Below are 25,820 nucleotides of genomic sequence, written 5' to 3'. Positions count from 1 at the left end.
ACAGTTTGATGCTATCACATTTCTGGCAAATGCCTGATCTGACTCAACACAAGCCCCAGGTGTCCTAAGACTGCCCCACTAACAACACAGGTCACAGCCCTGTAACAACCAGCAAAGTGAGCCATTACAGATAACTGGACTAAAAACAAATGTAGCTCTGTCATAACAGTAGTACGCATGCAACACATATAGGAGACACCTGGAAGTGCCAGATTCTGGTGAACATGGGATGCTGAACTACAGGGCACCACAGTACCTCTTCTTCACAAGGCCACTACTTTTAAGAATAGAAGATGTTCTGACTTTCCTAACACATAGAAACAGACACAGAGAGAGGAATACGTTGCAAATGAAGAAAAGGACAAAATTAACAAAAGCTAAATGAAATGGAGATAAGTAATATGCCTAATAGAGTATTTAAAGTAATGGTCATAGGGACACTGAAATGGAAGACCTCAGTGAGACCATCAATAATGAGAATAGGAAACATTAAAAGAATCAGAGATGGAGAACTCAGTAAATGGAATTAAAAATACACTAGAGGTAATGAATAGTAGACTACAGGAAGCAGAAGAATAGATCAACAACCTGGAGGACAGTGTAATAAAAGCAATCAAGATGAACAGAGAGAGAAAAAAGAAAAATAAAAAATGAGACTAGGGTAAGGGAACTCAGCAACACCATCAAGCACAATAATATTCACATTCTAGAGATCCCAGAAGGAGAAGAGAGAGAAAAAGAGACAGAAAATTTATTCAAAGAAATAGTGACGCCGAGGTGGCTAAGTCCCAGAGTCCTGAGATCTAGCCCCATGTCAGGCATCCTGCTTGGTGGAGAGCCTGCTTCTCCCTCTCCCCTCTGCCACTCCCCCTGCTTGTGTTTGTCCTCTCTCTCTAAGTAAGTAAAATCTTTAAAAAAATATATATTTGCAGAAATAATAGCTAAAACTTCCCCTAATCTGTGGAAGGAAACAGAAATCCAAATCTAGGAGACAGAGTCCTCAACAAAATCAACCCAAGTAGGTCTATACAAAGACACATAGTAATTAGAATGCAAAAAGTAGTAATAAGAGAATTGAAAAAGCAGCAAGAGAAAAGAAAATAGTTACATACAAAGGAAACCCCATTAAGCCATCAGCTGATTTTTCAGCAGAAACTTTAAAGGCCAGAAGGGACTAACATTATATATACAAAGTGCTGAAAGGGAAAAATCTACAGCCAAGAATATTCAACCCAGCAAGGCTATCATTCAGAATAGGAAACATAAAGAGTTTCCCAAAACAAACAAAAATTAAAGGAATTCATCATCCTTAAATCAGCCTTACAAGAAATGTTCAATTGGATTTTCTGAATTGAAAGAAAAGACCATGAGTAAGAAAATTAGAAAGCATAAAAGGAGTAAAATTTAATATATCTACTAAACAACAAATAGGTCAACCAAGAAATAAAAAATGAAAATAAAATGGCTCAAAATCTTCAGGATGCAGCAAAAGCTGTTCTAAAAGGGAAGTTTATAGTAGTACAAACCTACTGCAAAAGGCAAGAAAGTCTCAAAAAAATAACCTAAAAAAAAAGAAAGAAAGAAACAACCTAACCTTACACCTAAAGGAGCTAGAAAAAGAACAAACAAAATTCAAAAACAGCAGAAGGAAGGAAATAACAAAGATTAGATAAGAAATGAACAAATAGGCACTAAAAAGAAAAAAAAAACTGATAAGGGAGATTGATAAAACCAGGAGCTGGTTCTTTGAAAATATATTTTATAAAAGGGGGGTGGTGGTAAATCTTTAAGTCAGACTTGCCAGAAGAGACAGGATTCAAGTAGTAAAATCAGAAATTAAGGAAAAATAATACAATAGGCACCAAAGAAACACAAAGGATTATGAGTAGAAACAAAAAAAAAGGATTATAATACAATTATGAGGGGCATGTGGATGGCTGTCAGTTAAGTATCTGCTTTTGGCTCAGGTCCTGATCCTGGGGTCCTGGGATCAGCCCTGCATGGGGCTCCCTGTTAGGCAGGGAATCTGCTTCTTCCCCCTCTCTTCACCTCCCCCCCTCCTCCTCCCCCTTCATATGCTCTCTTTCTCTCTCAAATAAAATCTTTTTAAAAAGAGTATTATGAAAAATTCTATGCCAACAAATTGGAAAACCTAGACGAAATGGTTAAATTCCTAGAAAGATATAACCTCTCAAAACTGAATCAGGAAGAAACATAATTTGAACAGATGATAATCATCATGAAATTCAATCAATTATAAAACCAATAAACAAGCAACTACCAACAAATCAAAGCCCAGGACCAGAGAGCTTCACAGTTGATTTATACCAAAAATTTAAAGGAGAGATAATACCTATCCTCCTCAAACTATTCTCAAAAAATAGAAGAGGAGGTGGGTTGGAGGATGGATTAAATAGATGATGGGGATTAAGGAGTATATTTGTCCTGATGGTCAGCAAGTAACATATGAAATTGTTGAATCACTGTATTGTACACCTGAAACTAATATAACATTGTATGCTAACTGAAATTAAAAGAATAATGGGAAAAGTGAAAAAGATAGCAGAGGGTAGATAGCTTCCAAATTCATTCTATGTGGCCTGCCAAAACCAGACAAAAATACCAAAAAAAGAGAATTACAGGCCGGTATGTCTGATGAATATAGATGCAAAAATCCTCAACAAAATATTATCAAACTTAGTCTGATAACACATTTTAAAAATCAAATAAACATTCATGACAATCAAGTGAGATTTATTACTGGGATTGATGGGTAGCTTAATATTCAAAAATCAATGACTATGATACATCACATGAACAAGAGAAAGGATAAAAACCAACATCCATTTATGATAAAACCTCAACAAAGTAGGTTTAGAGGGAACATATCTCAACAAATTAAGGCCATATATGAAATCCCATAGATAACACTACTCAATAGTGGAAAAACTAAGAGCTTTTTCCTGAGATCAGGAACAAGATAAGAATGTCTACTCTCACCACCTTTTTCAACGTAGTACTTTAAGTCTTAAACACAACAAAATCAGAGAAGAAAACTAAAGGTATCCATACTGGTAAAAAAGAAGTATAACTTTCAGTATCTGCAAATGACATCATATTATATAGAGAAAATGTTAAAGTCTCCATCAAAAAACTACTAGAATTGATAAATGAACTCAGTAAGGTCTCAGGATACTAAATCAGTATACAGAAATCTGTGACATTTCTATATGCTAACAGTGAAGTAGGACAAAGAGAAATTAAGGAAACAACCCCATTTACAACACACCCAGAAGAATAAAATACATGGGAACAACTTAATCAAGGAAGTGAAAGACCTGTACTTTGAAAACTATAAAACACTGATGGAAGAAAGTGAAGAAGACATAAACAAATAGAACGATATTCCATACTCATGGATTGGAAGAAGAAATGTTATTAAAATGTCCATACTACCAAAGAAATCTACAGATTTAATGCAATCTGTGTCAAAATACTAATAGAATTTTTCACAGAACTAGAACAAACAATCCTAAAAATTGTATGGAACCACAGAAGACCCAAAAAGCCAAAACAATCTTGAGAAAGAACAAAGCTGGATGTATCACAATCCCAGGTTTCCAGAAATACTACAAAGCTATAGTAATCAAAACAGTATGCTACTGATACAAAAACAAACCTCTAGATATAATGAGATAGAGACTCCAGAAGTAAACCCATAATTATATGGTCAATTAACTTTAGACAAAGGAAGCAAGAATATGCAATGGGAAAGATGATCTCTTCAACAAATGGTACTGGGAAAACTGGTCAGCTACATGCAAAACAATGAAACTGGACCACTTTTTTACACCATACAAAATAATAAACTCAAAATAGATTAAGGACCTGAATGTGAGACCTGAAATCATAAAAATCCTACAAGAGAGCACAGACAGTAATTTCTCCGACATTGGCCATAGCAACATTTTTCTAAATGTCTCCTAAGGCAAAGGAAACAAAAGCAAACATAAAATATTGGAACTACATCAATTTTTTTTGCACAGAAAGTGAAACCAGCAACAAAACAAAAAGACAAGCTAGTGAATGGGAGAAGATATTTGCAAATGACATATCCAATAAAGTGTTAGTATCCAAAATAAAGAATGTATACAACTCAACACCAAAAAAATAAAAATCCAATTTTTAAATAGATTTTTAAATTAATTAATTTATTTATTTTTAAATTAATTTATTTATTTCACAGAGAGCAAGCACAAACGCAGGGAACAGGAGGGAGAGGGAGAGGGAGAAGCAGGCTCTCCACCTAGCAGAGAGCCCAATGCAGGGCTCAATCCCAGGACCCTAAGATCATGACCTGAGCCAAAGGCAGATGTTTAACTGACTGAGCCACCCAAGTGCCCCACAAATAATCCAATCAATAAATGTGCAGAACACTTGAAAAGACATTTCTCCAAAGAAAACTTACAGATAGCCAACAGACACATGAAAAGATGCTCAACATCACTCATCAGGTAAATGCAAATCAAAGGCACAATTAGTCATTACCCCACACCTACCAGAATGGCTAAAATCAAAAACAAGAAACAGCAAGTATTGACCAGGGATATGGAGAAAAGGGAACGCCCTTGCACTGTTGGTGGAAATGCAAACTGGTACAGTCACTATGGAAAACATAATGGAATTTACTAAAAAAAAAGAATTACCATTTGATCCAGTAATTCCACTACTGCATATTTACCCAAAGAATACGAAAACATGAATTCAAAAAGATATTTGCACCCCAGAGCCCCCTAAATACAGAAACTGATTTTTGCCAGAGGGAAGGATGATAGGGGTTGGGCAAAATTGGTGAAGAGGACAGGGAGATACAGGTCTCCAGTTATGGAATGTTTAAGTCACAGGAATAAAAGGCACAGAATATTGAATATAGTCAGTGGTATTGAAATAGTGATGTAGTGGGACAGATGGTAGCCTCACTTGTGGTAACTTAGCAGAATGTACTAAATTTTATACCTGAAACTAATGTAACATTATGTCAATAATATTCAATTTTTTTTAAAAAAATTAAAAATCAATCTACAAACTTCCAGTTGTAATATAAATAAGTCAGAGATGAAACATACTATATAGGGAATATAGTCTATGATATTGTAATAATGTGTGGTGACAGTTGGTAATTATACTTATTGTGGTGAGCACTGAATACATGGAATTGTTTCATCAATATGCTGTACGCCTAAAACGAATATAACATTGTATGTTAATTATACTTCAATTGAAAAAATCCCATTTCAAAAAAAAATTCCACTTAAAATAATACTTATAACAAAGGGACATATTTTGGGCAGCAAAATCTACTTCCCTACAACTGCTAATAATGGTCTTCCAAGGGAAGAATGAATACATATTTAACCAACAAATGTTCTCACCATTTTTTATGTGGCTGTAAAGAATATTTGTGGAGACAACTAAACATAAGAGACAACTTTCTGCCAACAGAAGGGCTAAATACTAAAATTGGTTATTAAAGTACAGTGGATCTCTTTCTCTGGTGGGTTTGTTTTGTTTTACTTAATATATATTATTGTATCATACATTCTTGATATACTCAATTAATTATCTCTCTAATATTTGGTTTGGTGTCCTGGCCACTGTCTGATGCCCAATTTCTGGGATATGTTGTCTATAGTCACTTCCGATTTAATAGGTATTTGTGACTGTTTTTAGTAGAAAAAAATTAACAAAAAGTTGAAGCCTTTAGTGTCACCTTTTCAGCTACTTGCTACAGGTCATTGCCATAGCTTTTTCCCTTATCAAACTGAATCATCCAATGGAATAATCTGATTGCATTTGGCATGATGCCTGCAGAAACATCTTTCCTTTCTGAACTGTTCTATTGTGTTCATCTTCTCTAGATTCCATCCAGTTTCATTAAGAAACTTTGCTACAAAGTTTTTATTCAGACTTGGGGGGAGGGAGAAAATAAAAAGCAAAATACCAAAACTGTTATGAGAGACTTCAATAACATTACTTTAAATTGTCATATCTCAAAGTACATTTCAAAAAGACCAGTTAAAAGAAAAGTTGACAGGAAGTTGTTTTTCCCAGAAGATATAACTTTCTTGGCATGTACAAATCACTGAGCCTTTCTGAACTGTATTTCTACCTAATAAATAGGAATCAAAACTATGTATGGGAAGGATCTGCATAAGCTGTAAAGTATTCTTCAGATAGAACCCAAATATCTGTAGGCCTCTACAGCATGTAACAGCAATGGATTTATATTAGTTTTTAAATTCTAATTTTACTGTTTCCCCATCTACACAGGTGCAAGGGATGGGTGGTTAGAAGCCCCCACCCAATCCTATCCTTTCCCAAGCCCCTTCCCTTCCAATTGCTTCAAGAAAAGTCTTTCTTTCTTTTTTTTTTCCTCTTTCCTGTTCTCTGGGTCTATCCTTAAGTATGCCCTCGAGTCATTTTCTTGCTGCTAAAACTATATTTTATTTTGGCAAAGTTTTGAACCCAAAGTTCCAAACATCTCTGACCTATGCTCCAGTATCGATACTCTAATACTTCCCATACTCCTCACAAAATCTTTTGTAAAAAGAGTCCCTCTATCCTCTCTAGAGACATCAAAAATTTTGTGGTGGCTTTGGAGAAGCTCATACCAATTGTCGAGAACCAATTATTCAATGTCAGGACTTTTGGGAGCCAGTTGTTAAACACGGACATTAATAGAAATTAAACTATATGAACTACAGTAAAATAAGTTACGTTGGAAATGCAGGCACTGAATACCCAAAATTATTACTTTCTAATAATTTTACTTTATTTAGTATTATCCATTCTGTTGTTATTTGTAGCTATTGTATATATATGTTAGAAATACTATATAATGACAGGCTATGTACATAGCTTCCCAGCCCCACATTCAATGAGGGGAGGTTAGTAAATTTAAATTATCCATGGTGAGAGTGGTGTTGATAAATGGTTAACCACCAGTTCTTCAGAAGAAAAGAGATTTGATTTGTCTTGTTTGTTAATTGCTATGGTATAAATATTCTTACAGTAGCCAACCAGCTTATAAAACTCCTGAAAATTTGGAAATTTCCTTTGGTCAACTTGTTGGAGTTGGCTCCAATAAAGCACTGAATTTTTGGAGCCAGAGATAATAAAGTTGGCAAACATTAACAATCAGATTTTTATTGTTTTATTTTCTGTGGTTTTTATTATTAATATCATTATCATTATTACTGCTTATTATTATTTTGGTTTTTTGAAGGCAATTGTTAAACATCTCCCAGCAAAGCATAGTGTTAGGTTTCCTGAGGCCCAGTGTTCTCCTTTTGTAACTTAGACTTGGGTAGTTTTTGAGACCAGAGACTCTCCTTAAAGCCGAGGTGAGTAAAAAATAGGCTGTAGGTCAGCCCTGGACTTGAGAATGTTTTCCTTTTTGTTTTGACATTTTAAAAGGGTTGTAAAATAAACCAAAGATGAATATGTGGCAAGGAACTTATGTGGCACCTATAGGAGAGCAAAATTTGCCACCTCAAAATGTGTCTTTGGCATGGTTTATTTTAAGCTAATTATGTTTAGGAAACCAAAGTCAAAAAGTTTTCTTTTCTCCTCTGTCCTAAATGCCTAAAGAATCAGAGGACTGACCTGTTCCAGGAGGGAATCACTATAGATACGTGTAGTATAATATGAATTAGGTATGATAGAGGAGAACCTAGCAAAGTCTGTTTGATCAAAATCCTCTCTATGTCCCTTTGTTTCTGGATGGCCCAGCCAAAATTTGTCTACTGAACATTTACTCGTTCTTCCTGTGAATTGCCTTCCTTCCCTTGGAAGCCCCAGACCCCCACTCCCATCTCCTTAGTCCAAAATGAAATATATATACCTCATCTTGCCCATTTTTGGAATCTCTTACATTTATGTGGATTCTCCATACATATGTAGTTAAATTTGATTTTCTTCTGTTAATCTATTTCATGTCAATTTCTTAGACTACCAGAAAAAAAAAAATTAAAGAGTAAAGGAAAATATTTCCTCCCCAATGACAAAGGAGAAAAAGACAAAGCACAAGCAGACTCCCTGCACCCCACCCCCCAGGGTGAGATATGTGTGACATTCCTCAGGCACTCCTGGCTGCCCTAAAGCTAAAAAAGAAAAAAATATACAGTTAATTTATAGAGATCACAATCCTGCAAGACATGAGTTTTCCTCATTTACAAGCGTCTTATCAATTTACAAGAACAAAGCTTTTTTTTATCAATAACCTAGCTTCCAGAAGGAAATGTAGATACAATTAAATGTCCTTATAACCTGCAGCCCATTGATAGATACTTGAAGTGTGCAGAGTGATATGTTCCCCCAGAAAGTTCCCAACTATCTTAATGTTAATGCCTTTTGCTAGAAGGAAAAACAACTTTAACTTGACAATGGTAAGGCCTCTAGAATCCTGTGAGTCTTCTGTAATATATGAAAATCCTTTTAAAACCTTCCTTTTCCTTACCTCCCATAACTCCTAAGTATATAATCAGTCACTCCTCATAACCCCAGTGCAGCAGCTCTTTCTGCCCATGAGTCCTGTCCCCATGCTTTCATAAAATCACCATTTTGCACCAAAGACATCTCAAAAATTCTTTCTTGGTCATTGGCTCTGGATCTCACTCTACCAAACCTCATCTATATTCCAAAACTATATCACCCAACACTTACAAAATTTAAAATATTTGTTCTCTGGCCATTTAAGAAACACATTGCCACCCTTGTTCCACTTCCTTATTCTCAAATTTCTGCCTGAGCTATAGTTTTGGTTCTTCTTTCAAATCTCAGTGATTCCAGGTGAATGATACTGCATCATAATTCTGTCTCACATTTGTTGATTTCCACCAGCTATTGCACCTGCCCTGCCTTGTCTTGTCTTGTTTCAGGCCCAAGTGCTATGTAATTCCTAAATATTTCTCCTAACAAAAACACACATTGGAAACAAACTAGGTGCTCAATTTTAAAAATATTTAACCATGCAGGAGTGACTTATTTCTAGAGAGAATGATAATGAGTGGAGCAAACATGCAGAGAAAAGCAGGTAGGAGAGTCTCATGTGGAGAAAGTACTTTTGTCACCAGCTAGACCCCAAGACCTGATCTTGACTGCCCAGGAGCTCGTACCCATCATTCTTTGTCCCATATTTTTTTCCCACATTCTTCTTTCCAGCTTATCTCTTAATTCAGGTAAAAGACCAGCGGGCATAGCATCCAATGACAGAAGCCAAGATTATCCCTTCATGTAATAACAACTGCCCTGACAAAGAGCTCCCACTGGGCCACACCAGCCAGATCAGTTTGAGTTCAACCCCTTATTCACACCTCCAGAGAATGGACCATGGAGTCACCTATGGAATAACCCACAGCTATTTTTGCCTCATTATAATACTGGAATCTCTGCCCAACGTGGAACACAAAACTCATTTATATAATATACAACGTATGCATAGGGATGTTTCCTTAAAGTACATGTGAGACCTTATGCCCCCCCTCTACTTATGATGACAAAATTCCCCTTTCAGAATATGCATCCTAACCCTAAATAAAAGGAACCAATTCACTCTTGTTCTGGGAGTCACAGCTTGAAAAGTCAATTCCTGTGGTATCTTTAGTTGCTACAAATAAAGTTTCCTTTGCGTGACAACCCTATCTGTTATAGTTTCTACCTGTGACTCACCGAGGAATTAGGTCACATTAATTCCATTACCCTTTGGCTCCATTATTTCCTAGTATCCTTATTCATTTACTTATTAGAAAGCACAATTCTGACACTGGAATATGGTGCTGAGTAAAACAGAGACAAACCCACTCACAGGAGCCCCCAACTCCTAGTTCTAGACCTCTCCATCAATTAGTTGTAATTTTTACTCTGGTCTGTGAGGAAGCAGAAAATCCTTCTAAAATCCTTTCTCATTGACCCAGCCTATTATGAAATACATTTCCATGCCAGATAACTTATATAATTTACTTAGTGCAGAAGACTTGTCTTAGAATTGCTGACAATTCTCATTTATTTTCATGGCTTACTAACTGCTTATTTCTTTGCTTACTGCTGTGGAGCATCCTTCTTAAATTTATTTAATCTACAAACATGCTTTTCTGACTCCTTCATTTCTTTATAATTATATAGCTGTAATTATATATTAATGTGTTCTATAATATTTATATGTGTGCTGTATTTTATGTATATTATATGTAATAACATGTGTTTATATATACATATATGTATGATTTATATATTGTATATTTAAGTATATGTACATTTTTATTATGTATTATTTTATGCATAATTTTAAATATTTTATTATATATAATGTATGTTTTATTATTTCAACTACATATGATAGATATTCTGTTGAGTTTCTTTTTTTTTTTTTTTTTTTTATTTATTTATGATAGTCACAGAGAGAGAGAGAGAGAGGCAGAGACACAGGCAGAGGGAGAAGCAGGCTCCATGCACCAGGAGCCCGATGTGGGACTCGATCCTAAGTCTCCAGGATCGCGCCCTAGGCCAAAGGCAGGCGCCAAACCGCTGCGCCACCCAGGGATCCCTGTTGAGTTTCTTAATATAAAATAATTTTACTTCTTTTATACCTTGAAATATGAACAATTTATCTTTGGAAATGCTAGCCAAGAAATGTTTCAGCTCTATAAAGTAAGATAACTATAGATACTGATTAATAACTTAAAATTTTGAATCACTAAAAATAGGTTATATGCATCATAACAATATGGAAAATAAAGCTAACAATCCTTATTTTTTTCCTAAAAGTATGTATAAATTTTTAAATAGACACAAACTGCCTAAGAAGTTCTATGATACCATTATCCTGTGAATTTATTTTGTTTTTATGTGCAGCTTTTAATGCACAGATAGTTTTTATTTGTAGGGTATTTTCCCCTCTCTGTAGGATTTTCCAATATAAGTTAAATAAGTTTTATTGAGACTCACCAAAGATTATGGGGAAAAAATATGATAGGAAGGCAAAGAGGAGGAGTGGGAGAGATGGACAGTGATTGATGGTCAAATAGCATTTCCTGTTTCCATTTCATTAAGTTTAAACTGTATTGAATTGCACTTACAATGCATTTAACTCTTCCATGGTGTCTTCCAGGTGACTGCTTAGGAGCTCAACGACTGAAAGTCTTTATCAGTGACATGTCATTTTGTACTTTGACATACAGCAGAATTTGATTTGCAATCAGCTTAGTGCAGAAGACTTGTCTTAAAATTGCTGACAATTCCGATTTATTTTCATGGCTTACCAAATGCCTATTTCTTTGCTTACTGCTGTGTAGCATCCTTCTTAAATTTATTTAATCTATGAACATGGTTTTCTGACTCCTTCATTTCTTTCTTATCAGTCAGAGTTCTTCTCTAAAGTACTATAGTAACAGTCCTGTCCTGAAACAATAATCCCCTATGTTCACATTGCTTTCCTATCTCAGAACTTTTTTTAAAGAAGATTTTATTTATCCATGATATACACACAGAAAGAGGCAGAGGGAGAAGCAGGCTCCCCGCAGGGAGCTGGATGTGGGACTTGATCCCGGGACCCCAGGATCATGCCTGAGCCAAAGGCAGACACTCAACCACTGAGCCACTCAGACATCCCTTATCTCAGAACTCATAAATCATTATTTAAAACATTTATCACATGTTGCTTATAGTACCTAGAAAAAAATTCTCTGCATTTTTATCTTCAGAAATAGATTTCAATTCTTTAAACACCATGAATCATAATTTATACTAATTGTGGTCTCCCTCTGTATCTCATAAACTCTTGTGGATGTTAACTACACAGCTTATGTCAGGGAAAAAAAAATAATTTTCTCACTATACTGAGTTCTTAGCTGAGAATATTGTAATAAAAGACAGATTAAAAGGAAAAACGCAGAAGTTTATTAACATGTATATTTCATGTATACATGAGAGATACCCAGGGAAAAATGAGTAACTCAAAGAGATGGCTTAGAATTCAAACTTAAATACCATCTTAGTTAGGGAAAGGAAAGAGAGATGAAGGCCTCATGAGAAAAATAAATGATTTTAGGAAGGATGAATGGACCCTTAGAAGAATAGATGAAAGGTATGGTAGTTTGTGACAAGGCTTGTCTGGTTGATTGTTGATTTCTAGCCTCCTTTCTTGTGTTAAGAGTCAATATTGCCTGAATGATGAAACCCCCAGGGAAGGAATCTATGACAACTGAGTTCCTTTTTAAAGATCTGTCTTTAGGCAGATAAGAGGATTTCAATGAAAGGCTCTCCCTGCATTTGCTGCTTTTTAGGTGCCTATAGTTCAAAATAATCAATTCGCCAACGTGGCATATTTTAGGGTGGCATATTCTGCTACTCCTCACATATTTCATGAATGAATAACAGGACTATTTTTGAAATACTGTCTCCAAATACTCCATTTAAGAAATTCCATTCAGAAAAAAAGAAAAAAGAAAAGAAAGAAAAGAAAAGAAAAGAAAGAAAAGAAAAAAAAGAAAAGAAAAGAAAAGAAAAGAAAAGAAAAGAAAAGAAAAGAAAAGAAAAGAAAAGAAAAGAAAAGAAAAGAAAAGAAAAGAAATTCCATTCAGGGCAGCCTGGGTGGCTCAGCAGTTTAGTGCCGCCTTCAGCCCAGGGCCTGATCCTGGAGACCCAGGATAGAGTCCTGCATCAGGCTCCTGCAGGGAACCTGCTTCTGTCTCTGCCTCTCTCTCTCCCCTTCTCTGTGTCTGTCATGAATAAATAAATAAAATCTTTATAAAAAAAAAAAAAAGAAATTCCATTCAGTCATCTGAATATTCTTAATTAGTCCACAAAAATGTTCTGGTGCTCATTTTATATACATGACAGTCTTAGAGTGCACATAGCAAAAAGTTAAAGCCATGATTATAACCAGAGTTATGACAGGATGGCAGAGGTAGAACTGTATGATGCATTATATTCTTAATACTATTATTTATATTTCTTTTAGCTATAACTTATAATTTTAAAATTATTTTGTAAATAAATGTAAGGGATCTTAGAAATCATATTCTTCAGTAAGTACATTTAAAAACTTCACTGAGCAAAATTTCAAAGTATACATAAACACAAACACACAAAGAGAGATGTCTATTTTTTTTAATTAATTTATTTATTCATGAGAGATGTAGACAGAAAGAGAGAGAGAGAGACAGAGACAGAGACACAGGCAGAGGGAGAAGCAGGCTCCATGAAGGGAGCCCAATGTGGGACTCGATCCCGGGACTCCAGGATCATGCCCTGGGCCGAAGGCAGGTGCTCAACTCTTGAGCCACCCAGGGATCCCAGATGTCTATTTCTAAAATTTCTTTACTGACCATAATACTATATATATTTTTGAGATAGATTTAAATAGGTAACCAAAATGAATGCTTTCTTTTTTAAAGAATAATTGTTAAATAATGACACTGTATGCTAAGCATAAACAAACCAACATATACACAAATCATATACTTGGAAATGGAAAAATACCCAGTAGCAATAATATCAAGTAAACTGATCATTTTACAAATAAAACACAAAGCAATCAATGAATGTACTTTGTCTAATGTAATTCAGACATAGGGCTAAAACTAGAAACCATATGGCCTATGACTCTGTGTCCCTTTTTTTCTTTTCTCTTTCTTCTTTTACTTTTACTAAATGAGTAAAAGTAAACTGGACATGTGTCATTATCTGACATATAGAATTCATAAAATACAGAGTACTGTTCTACAATATATAAAATATACAATAGAAACCTAGAGGTATTGGGGTGCCTGGGTGGCTCAGTGTTCGAGCATCTGCCTTCTGCTCAGGTCATGATCCCTGGGTCCTGGGATCGAGTCCTGCATCAGGCTTCCCACAGGGAGTCTGCTTCTCCCTCTGCCTATGTCTCTACCTCTCTTTCTCTCTGTGTCTCTCATGAATGAATAAATAAAATATTAAAAAAAAGAAACCTAGAGGTATTATTGAAGGTAATTTATCCAACAAATAAGACAACAGAATGAAATATTTTATCTATAATCTGCCAATGATTTTTTAATGCTCCTGAGAAGTTTTACCTACTGAAAACACGTGTAAACAGTCAATTTTTAAACTATTTGCTAAGAAGTAAAAAATAATAGCAGAACCATCACAGAAGTTATTTAACTAATTTTAATATGGCATAAAATTTCCTGACATTTATTTAATTATTTCTAAATCGAATGAAAGGAAATTATCCAAGGGGCAAATTCATTTGTGAGCCTCTTTGAACAGAAATGTTTTCTGTACTTAGGAAACAAGCTTGACAGTATGGCAAGTATTTTTTTTAATGTGGACATCTGTCTCTCTATTCTGGAGAACATAAATACAGCCCACATGATATGTTCCAGATGGTGAGCTTTTTCAGTAACCATGGCCCAAATACACTGCTGAGGTGAAACACCATCCCTCTTCTTGCTGAATACTATAGGAAGTAAGGAGCTGAAACTTTCGTAATTCTATACAAATGACAAAAAGATGTACTGTTTACATTCTTTAAACGTTTGGGATGTTTTCTTCTTATATGATATGTTGTGTTTTAATGTTGTGTGTAATCTGTCCATATTTAAAATGCTACTATTAGTTGCTATGGATGGCATATTTTCTTGCATAATATCCTTTCATTCCCTTGATGTTTTCTAACTAAATAAGAGATCATTTTCAAGCATATGGATTCTAATCTTATATCAGCGTTTGGCATTTTGGAAGGCCATATCATAATTTGCTAAATGAAAATGAATCACCAAATTTATACAGTAATTGGAGTAAAGTCTTACAATCTGCATCATCTAAAAATGCCTCCCTTAAGAAATACCTAACTTCTTACATAAAACTAGTCAAGGATATCTATAATTGAATGAGGAAGGACATTTATGGCAAAAAATCTTTGCAAAGCATTTCAGTCATGGTGCTGACATTCATGGGTCCTAACAAGGGTTCTATTTTCCCTTTGAAATTTCTAGGTTCTGAGCTCAAGCATCATTGATCCAAAAGGAGGATCAAAGAAATAATGCACCAATTATTACCTGCTATACTAACCTCATACAGATGAATGAACGCTGAGGATATGGGCATTCTGAACACAAGTGAGGCAGGTAGGTCTTTTGCAGGAAAGAATTGTGAGGTAACTACATAGTGAACTATTATTCTCCCTAATTACAATACATGGTTTCTGTCTATTATTTAAAATTCCACATCTATCCTCCAGAGGGGGGGAAAAAGCATATTACCACAGTGAGGATACTGACAAACTTGTTTGAAAATAAAATTGTGGGGATGCCTGGATGGCTCAAAGGTTGAGTGTCTTTGCCTTTGGCTCAGGGAATGATCCTGAGGTCCAGGATGGAGTCCCACATCGGGCTCCTTGCAGGGAGCCTGCTTCTCCCTCTGCCTATGTCTCTGCCCCCGCCCCCCCCCCCCAGGGTGTCTCTCTCCTAAATACGTAAATAAAATCTTTAAAAAAATAAATAAATAAAATTGTGGTCAGGGACTCAAATGTTCAAGAAATAATTTTCTTAAGGGTATTGATATTTGAAATGATAGAAAACTACATAAAAGTGAATGCTTACATGCATTCAGATTTTATGCCATAAACATATTCACCCTGGGCCATAAGTTTGTAAAATATTCTGTGGGTTTATATTGTTTTTTAAATGAATTAGAGATCTTATCTATAAAAAAGTCCAAAGTATTTATCTCTGTATATGCTGTTATTAACCTAGCTAGTTAAAATGCAATTATTTACTCTTTAGGTTAATAATTTTTATATTTTCTACATTAAAACTTGAATAAAATCTGGAGAATACTTTTGAAGAGAATTCTGAAACTCATTGGTGCAAAACTTTAATTCACATCAGGACTGCTTAGCTTGAGGATTCTTGCATTGGAAGGCTCAATATTTGTGCAAAATGTGCTTCATTTTAACCCAAATTGCAAGCGTAAAAGATTTCTAATGATACGCCACACTATAGATTCCCAAGGAATCTAAAAACAAAACAAAACAAAACAAAGAAATGAACTTCTAGAACTAGTAAAGCAACAAGGTCACAAAATGTCAGATAGGCTTTCAAAAAATAAATTGTATTTCTATATCTTAGCAATGATAATATGGGCACTAAAATTAAAAATACATTACTATATACAATAGCTCAAAAAAAGTACATAGGTAGGGATGCCTGGGTGGGTCAGTAGTTGAGCATCTGCCTTTGGCTCACGGTGTAATTGCGCAGTCCAGGGATCGAGTCCCACATCAGGCTCCCTGCATGGAGCTTCCTTCTCCCTCTGCCAGCTTCTCTGCCTCTCTCCTTGTGTCTTTCATGAATAAATAAATAAAATCTTTTTTTAAAGGTACATAGATATGAATCTAACAAAATATGTATAGGGTGCATATACTGAAAACAGCAAAACACTAATGAAAGAAATAAAAAAATGAAATCAATGGACAAATAATCTTTCATGGATTGGAAAACAACACTGTAAAGATGCCAATTTTTTGCAAATTGACATATTGATTTAAAGTGATTCTTGGGATCCCTGGGTGCCACAGTGGTTTGGCGCCTGCCTTTGGCCCAGGGCACGATCCTGGAGACCCCGGATCGAGTCCCACGTCGGGCTCCTGGTGCATGGAGCCTGCTTCTCCCTCTGCCTGTGTCTCTGCCTCTCTCTCTCTCTCTCTCTCTCTCTGTGACTATCATAAATAAATAAATAATTAAAAAATATTTAAAGTGATTCTTATTGAATGCCCAAGATTTATTTGATATAAAGCAACTTTACTAAAGATTTTATGTAAAGTCAGAGATATTATAATAGCTAATACAATTTTGAAAAGTAAGAATACAATGAGGGAAATACCTTTACCTAATTTTAAGACCTATTATAAAACTGAGATTGGTGAATGGATACAGATAGATCAGTAGAGCAATATATAGGTGTCTCCCTTGCTCTTCATTTTTTTTTTGTTTTGCTTTGTTTTTTTTCCCCCTTTTTTTCCCCTTGCTCTTCAAAAGTTTTATCATGCCATTTGACTTTTACAAAGACCCACATAAATATCTGTTTTCACCAACCAAAAGAAATCTGAAGGAGATATTCACTTTTACAAGACAAAAAAGCAATAATGATACTCAGCATTTGTTTTGCAGCAAGCTGGTAGAGGGGCAGCAGGCCCCCTGAGCAGCAAGAGTGGCCCTGCCCAGCTCCTTTCCTAGGACCTACACTCAGCATCTCAGCATCAAGCCACCATAGCTTTGAACTGTGTTCTGTGTGCATCTGTGCTTCATCTCCTCTTATTTTGTGTATCTGCTAGCAAGATGTGTCCTAAGGTATCAGAAAAGTCTAAGAAGAGTTATTTTTGGATCAGGGAGTGTTCAATTTTTTTCTTATAATGGTAATTGCTTTTTTTGCTTTATGTCATTTCAGCTTATGAAAAAATTCATAAGGATGCTCTACTTTTGGATATCAGGTGAAACCTGTAGAGAATGCAGTTAGAAACCAACCACAAACATGTCAAACTGATTTTGACATAGGTGAAAAGCAATCCAATGCAGAAATGATAGCTTTTGAACAAATTATGCTTGATGAATTGCATAACCATAAACAGAGGAAAAAGTAGGGAGAGAGAAGGATGGAAGGAGGGAGAGAGAGTGATGGGAAAGAAGGAGAAAGGAAAGAAGGCAGGTAGTAAAATATATAGGCAGGAAGATATCTGATTCTACTTCAGAATGATAAAATAATAGAGGAATCAGATTGATAGAAAATTAATATCGATACATGTATATGTATATATACATACAGACAGACACAAGTTGCATATTTTATATTTACCTGTACTTTGCATATGAAGAATACAAAGAAAGATTTGGGCTCGTAGAATCAGGAGAGAGAACTGGAGGACTGTGCTTTCAAACAACACAGGTATAATCACTGGAAATGGAACTGTGGCATTTTTAAGGAGGGAATCCACTTATATGGATGTCCATATAAATTTATTAGGACTGAATAGGAGCTTCCTCTAGCCTAATAATGCTTTGCTGTTTTATCAGTCCCTGTCAACATTTGATCTCAAATTAACCTTGAGGTCCTACCCACATTTGCTTCCTAAAACTATTAAAGTTGACTTTTTAAGTTGCTAGTGACATAAAGGCTACTCAGATCAGCTAAGGTAAAGAGAATCTCAATGGCTCCATAATACAAGGTTAACTTTGTTCCAGAAATCATAATTTCTTTTTCCCTCCACTTTTGTTTGGTCTGGGTTATGATCACTCTCTCCTAACAGAGATCGTTTTCCTTCAAATGGCAAGAGGAGTTAGTGACGCAGAAGACAGAACTCTCCTCTTGCCATTTCATTTAGTTTACATTTGAGGTAAGGTCTCTGATTGGTCTGACTTGGAAATATATATATATATATATATATGAAGATTTTATTTTTAAGTAATCTCTACACCCAACATGGGCCTCAAACTCACAACCTCAAGGTCAAGAGTCACATATTCATCCAACCGAGCCAGCCAGGTACTCCACAATGCATTGCTTATGCGTTTTGACACAATATTCTCCTCATAGCGGTGAAATATTATCATTAGTCCCAGATCGTAGGGCAGAAGGAGCTGTCCAAAGAAGTGAGGGAGAAAGGCCTGCTACGTTGTCCTTCTCAACTGGTTTGGCATCTTTGCCTCTCCACTCTAGTGTCTAGTTTGGCCCATTGTTTTCTTCAACATAGGACTCATCGTGGCACTAGTCATTTAGGGCTATGAGAAGAAGTAACTGAATAAAATATGTATTTGTCGAATTGAATTTATGTCTGTAGCTCACATTTGGTTCATCTCCAACGGAAGCATATCATTATGAGATGACATCAAAATTTTATATATATTTTACATATTACATACTGCCTCCACATTTAACATATCATTTTTCCTGACAGGTGCTGAAAAAATAACATGACAAATAAATGAGTAGATTTACCAAAAACATACATTGTTTGCTTATTCATCTGCTATTAAAACTTGATTCTTCGATCTTTGTTTATACAAAATGTATGAAACAGAGTTAGCTCATGTTCTATATATGAATTCTTTTATGGCCTTGAAATTAAGCAATTCCTTTTGTAAGTGGTACATTACTCTTTATAGTTTTCAGAATCTGTTCAATTTAGTATTTGACATATATAATAAGCATGCTCAGTTCTAGAAAAAGATTATATATACATTGCACAACTAAAAAGGGTATATGGTTAAAATGGTTAGAAAACCCTGTTGTTTAAAATACAGGGGTCTGTCAACAGATACTCTTGAGGTGTGGCATTTTAGATCCCCTGAAACTAAATACATCTTATTTTGAAATGGATTTTTAAATAGCAACCTCTCTACAATGAGTCTTTGCTTATTTACCTTTCTTCATTAATTCATTAATTCCTTCCTTTATGACTATGTTAAGAATGGAATATCTCCTACCACTGACATTCCAATGAACCACTTGGATTTTCACTGCAAAATAGGTATAAAGACATCCATTTCAAAGGAGCAGGAATCAGGTATAAAATATAATTATATATATATATTATATACTTATATAAATATATTTTATGACAAAAAATGCATTCTGTTAACATAGCTATTTTATAAGTCTTTTATGTTATCTGAAAAAAAATCTACTGTTACTGGTTTTCAAAATGAGGGCAAGTATAACTTAAATTTTAATATATTTGTTTAATGACTTTTAAAATTACACTATTGTCTTTCCACTTCCCTCTTTCTAGTTCTTCCTTTTCCCCAGAATCTGTTAATTTTCTTCTCATCTCAGTGTTTCATCACTCATTTTGTATGTGGAAGTTTTTAAATATTAACCTGGGCCAAACTGTTATATGTGACCAATGATTAGTTAGAAAATCAATTCTTTACATATTTGTCCCCTAACAAATCCTTCATGATAATTAACAACCTCGGTTGTCAACACTGTCAACCAGTAAATCATGGCATCAAGATTTGGAAAACTACCCAATATAAAAATCATTATTTCATATGGTATATTACTTTCCTGTGATATATTTCCTAAGTAATGGATTCCCAGGGCCTATTAATGTGTATATAAAACATGACTAACACTTTTAGGTTAGATCATAGATTGCTAGAATGTAGGCTTTACTTTTTTTTTTTTTTTTTGAATGTAGGCTTTACTTAAACAATCTGAAACCTTATGTGAAAGGTTTGGTTAATATTTAATTTGGTTATTCAATTTTGAATAAAATATAAATATTTTTAATTAACATAATTATTATTTAATTTTATTAAAAATTCCAACATCATATCTGACTGTAATCATAGCAGTGATATATATGGGACTTCAGACCCAAGTGGATATAAACAAAAATAATAGGGTGAATATTTATTAATGATTTATTATATACTAAATGATATTCTTTGTATGTTATGTATGTTATTACATTTAATAACATTTAAGATGATATTATAATGCAGGTACTATTTTGTCTCATTTTATACATGTATGAAAATTTTCTGCCTCTTACAAAAAATAAAAGTCTATTAAAATTGATTAAATTAATATTTCAGGTATTACTGAATTTTAATTAATAATAATTATTAAATGAATAGGTTATTTCTTATTTTTAAGTGATCCAAGTCTTTATTTAAAATCAACCAATACAGCCTTGTGGCTTTTGCTGTTTTCTACCTAATGAATTGACTTACTAATTATATATTACTAATTTAATAATTTACCAATTACTGTTTGAATTATACACACTTATACAATGCATATATATCCATATTAAGCAAAATATCTTCTCATTTTTTAATCATAAGTTTAACTTCTTGTCTATTGTATGCATGCAATTATTAGAATATTCTATATGAGAATTTGTTGAGGGAGCTTATCTTTTTAACTAATAAATTTTGACTCCTGAAATATCCATTAGAAGAAACTAACAAACTTCTGTTATGTCCCTCAAAAGTCAATACATTTTGATAATTCCAAGTTTAAAGTCACCTGTAAAAGCTACATGGGAATTATTTCTACATCTGTTCAGACTTCAGTAGAGTAAAATAAATTATTTTAAAACATTTTTTCTGTCTTTAGTTTATGTAATCTCATATCCAAACATTAAACTTTTCTTTGTCACGAGTTTTGCACTGCCCATTTTAAATGCCTAAAACAACTGTTTGGCCATTTAATACTAAACTTACAATCATTTTTCTTCAAATAATTTATTCTAAATATAATGATGAGCTAAGCCTTAAAACTGATATTAAAGTGAGCAGATAAGCAATGAATTTGTTTACTAAATATTATTATTTGTCTAGAATTCCACAGTTAAAATCAATAATCAAAACCATTTGTCATCTTTATATTTTATAAAGATAATTTTTGTTAATCAGTTTTATGATTAATTCAATAAATATTTATTGAAAAGTTTAGTATTTGTCAGACACAGGCTAGGAGTGGAGCACACAGAAATGGCAAACCTAGAAGAATCTAAAAGAACTACTTCAATATAGTAGTGAAACAAAAAGGACAAGAATTATTGCAATTTAACTGAATGAGAGATAAAACAAGAATTAATAAAGTATTAGGAAAGTTCATTTATTTATTTTTTTAAGATTTTTTAATTTATTTATTCATGAGATACAGAGAGAGAGGCAGAGACATAGGCAGAGGGAGAAGCAGGCTCCACGCAGCGAGCCGGATGTGGGACTCACGCCCTGAGCCAAAGGCAGATGCTCAACTGCTGAGCCACTCAGGCGTCCCGAAAGTTCATATATTTCTGTTTAAATATGTGGAATGTATCTTAAGAGCAGTATTTAAAAAGGATAGGTTCCTAGTGGAGACTGTGCTAGGGCATTCACACCAGAGAATTGGGTTTAGTCAATGTTCATATACGCTAATTCTTCCATCAAGACAATTGGCTTTCTTTATTTTATCTTTTTTTTAAAGATTTTTATTTATTTATGAGAGACAGAGACAGAGAGAGAGAGAGGGAGAGAGAGAGAGAGGCAGAGACACAGGCAAAGGGAGAAGCAGGCTCCATGCGGGGAGCTCGACTTGGGACTTGATCCTGGGTCTCCAGGATCAGGCCCTGGACTGAAGGTGGCGCTAAACTGCTGAGCCACCTGGGCTGCCCATTTGGCTTTCTTTAAATAGGCTATATAAGTGTGACCTAAAGATAATTAATGAAATTACTCATTTTTGTCCATTATGCCTATTTGTCACCTATCACGATCTTGAAGTAGAACTTTTGTTTTTACATGTGTGCAGATAATATATACACACCACACACACAGAGGCATGAAGACATACATTTTTAGGTCCTGACATATGATTTTGTTTGTTATATTAAATAAGGTAGAATGAATTAAAACAAACCAGACTGTAGTTTTGCTTGTAAACACATAAGCATCCATAATAATTAACTTACATGGAGATAGAGACAGATTTTCCCTTTGGTACATATGTAAATCATGCAAAAATTAGCTATGATAATAAAATCTATTTCTTAACATTCACATGTAAATTTAAAAATCAAGGATTTAATTAGAAATCATTTTAATATAAAGCAAACATTGCTGGCTTTGAGAACTTTCTAGAGAATTAATGTTTAGAAATAGCCTGAAAGCAAGTACCAAGCTGCTTTTTAATTAAGTCGTGGAGTTAAATGAAGGAGTTTGAAAACATTATGTTCATAAATGACTCCATGAGATAAATTATTGGTAATCTTGAATGAATATGTTAGAGGAAAAAGCCAAATATAACAACAATGTACAAAAACATCCAAGTTTCTTACTTTCTTTACTACTATCTGCAAATGCACAATTCAAGATAAAATAATAACTTTGACACAATAGAATAATACTGAGAAGAGCTTATTATTTTGATCAACTGTTTTAGAAAGGTAACATGGAAAAAAATTGAAGTTTCAATGTAAAATCAGATGAATGACAATTTCATGAAGTTTAAAATGATCATATTGGCTATAAATAATATGTTTGAACATTATATTTGGAAAATATGTTAATGTATATGAATTCAAACATGAAATCTACAGTTGCTAATTTAAACAATTCAATAAAACTTCATAAATTTAATAAAGCTAGATTGTTGTGTGATATTGTAAAATGTATAGAAGCATAAGTGGTAAATCTAAGTCACGGTCATAGATGGTCATAGAATCTAAACATCAGTGTAGGAGTTGTCTGATTTGCATAACCATAAAAGCTTCAATAGATTTATGACGACAGAAGAATCATTTCATGTATCTTAAGCATATTTAGGAATATATTTACAATCTGTCACAGTAAAGGTGTGAAAAGCAACACTCTTTGGAGGACCAACCATTACAAAGGAGCCCTCTCCCATAGAATTTAAGACTCCTAGCTTTCATGGGTCCAGTGTCATCTGCTGTCACTGCAGATGTGCATCAGGGGCCTCCTGCTCTCTCAGCTTGAAGACTGAGTCTACCCTGAGGTAGAGCAATATCCTTTGATGAGATGCTCTCCACAGTGGTAGCATAGCAGTTTTCAAAACAAGAAAAAGCTCATCTATATTTCTAAAGTAATAATGGACTAGAAATCCACCTAGGAATGAGTGAATAATAAGATCAATCTATATAATTGAAAATTTTCATATGGTATATACTTGTCATGTTGTCTATTTCTATAATAAATATAAATGAAGTGAAAAGATTCCTGTGGCCATTTTACACTTATTACATTTAAGCCAATGGAGTGAATGTGACATGATTCATTATAGGTATTGGCCTTCCTTCCCAAAGCTTTGATAGATACCCTACTTCTACTTTTCCTATCTGTTCAAAAGAAATTAAAAATAAAATACTACAAAGGAAGAATTCCAAAATATTTCTGACACTAATAAAAAATGATAACCTTCAGAGCTTTCCAATGTTTTTTGCCCATAAGAAAAAGGAAAAAAAGGTGTACAGATAGGAAAGGAAAAAGTAAATCCTTCTTATGAAAAGATAAAAAATTGTCTACCATAATAATTCAGTCTAGGGTGTGCTTGAGTGGCTTGGTCAGTTAAGCATCTGCGCTCAGCTTAGGTCATGATCCCAGGGTCCTGGGATAGAGCCCCACGTTGGGCTCCCTGCTCAGTGTGGAATGGCTCTCTCTCCCTCAAATCTTTAAAAAAAATTGAGTCTAGTAAGACTACATAAGGTCACCATAAAAATTAATCACACTTTTATATGCTGAAAACAGAATTGGAACTTAAATTTAATAAAATATGATTTAATATATCATCAAAAGCATGAATTTAAGGATACCTTTTAAAAATATATGCCGGAACTATACTTCAAGAACTATGACATATTACTGAGAGAAATTAAATAAGACCTAAATACACAGAGATATGCCACATTCTCGGTTTGGAAACCTCAATATTAAGAGGTCAATCTTCCCAAATTAACCTGCAGATTTACTACAATCAAAATCAAAACTCAAACACCCTCTTTTTAAATAGAAATTTTCAAGTATATTTTAAAATTTACATATAACTTGCCAGGACTTAAAATACTCAAAACAAATTTTAAGAAGATTAATGAAGCTGGAACTTCCACATTATCTAATTTGAAGAATTACTATAAAAGTACAATCAAGAGAGTGTTATTGGCAAATTGTTAGACAGGTAGATCGATAGACCAGAATGGAGTACAGAATTAATTCCAAACATATCTAGTCAGTTGATATTTGACACAGTGCCAAAGTAATCTAATAGGGAAAGGGGAGTGTTTTTTTCAACAAATAGTGCTGGGAAATTAGATAGCTTTACGTAAAAGGATGAACCTCGATCTTTCATCCATACTACAATAAAACAATTAACTCAAAATGTATCCTAGACCTAAATGTATAATATTTCTGGAGGAATGTATAGCAGGAAATATCTGTAGTCATTAGGCAAAGATTTCTTAGGACACAAACATATTATAGAAATAAAGGACAAAATTAGCAATATGAAAACCAAAAACTTCCATTCTTAAAAAGATATATTAAGGTTCTGAAAAAAGGAGCAATGGGGGGCATCTGGGTGGCTCAGTTGGTTAAGCCTCTGCCTTGGCCTTAGGCCAAGATCTCAAGGTCCTGGATTCAAGTCCCTAGGGCAGGCTCCCTGCTCAGCAGTCTGTTTCTCTCTCCCTCTGCCTCTGTTCCTTCCCTACTCCCTCCACCACTGCTTTTGCTCTCTCTTGCTCTGTGAAATAAATAAAATATTTTTTAAAAAGCAAGAGATTGGAAGAAAACATTTATCAAAACTCATTTAAGGGCAGCCTGGGTGGCTCAGCAGCTTAGTGCCACCTTAGCGCCCAGGGTGTGATTCTGGAGACCCGGGATTGAGTCCTGCATCAGGCTCCCTGCATGAAGCCTGCTTCTCCCTCTGCCTGTGTCTCTGCCTCTCTCTCTACCTCTGTATCTCTCATGAATAAATAAAATATTTTAAAAAACTCATTTCTGTAAAAAGCTTATATTTATAATATTTAAAGGAATCTTAAAACTAAGTAATATGAAGAAAATAACCCAGGGGTCAAAACGTTCGAACTGTAAATCACCAAAGAAGATATATGAATGGCCAATCAGTACAAAAAAGATGTTCATAAACTGTGGTCATCAGTGAAAGGCAAAAAAATATAGATAGATAGATAGATCACTACATACTTACTAGAAAGGTTAAAACATAAAAAAAGTAAAACATAAGAACATATAAAAAACAACATAACTGACAATTCCAAGTGC

The 25,820-nt window shown here is 34.3% G+C and overlaps 1 long non-coding RNA gene across 2 annotated transcripts in view; it reads left to right on the top strand.

The window, feature by feature from the left end:
* Positions 1-25,820, top strand: part of LOC144293761 (uncharacterized) — a 394,465-nt gene that overhangs the window by 242,467 nt on the left and 126,178 nt on the right. For both annotated transcript variants that reach the window (XR_013361014.1, XR_013361013.1), the window contains one exon: positions 15,036-15,167. This is a non-coding gene — a long non-coding RNA (uncharacterized LOC144293761). The remainder of the gene's footprint in view (positions 1-15,035; positions 15,168-25,820) is intronic.

Source organism: Canis aureus, chromosome 22 (assembly GCF_053574225.1).
Source record: "Canis aureus isolate CA01 chromosome 22, VMU_Caureus_v.1.0, whole genome shotgun sequence".
Lineage (NCBI taxonomy): Eukaryota > Metazoa > Chordata > Mammalia > Carnivora > Canidae > Canis > Canis aureus.
The sequence above is the reverse complement of the archived record's forward strand: the minus strand, read 5'-3'. Positions and strand labels throughout refer to the sequence as shown.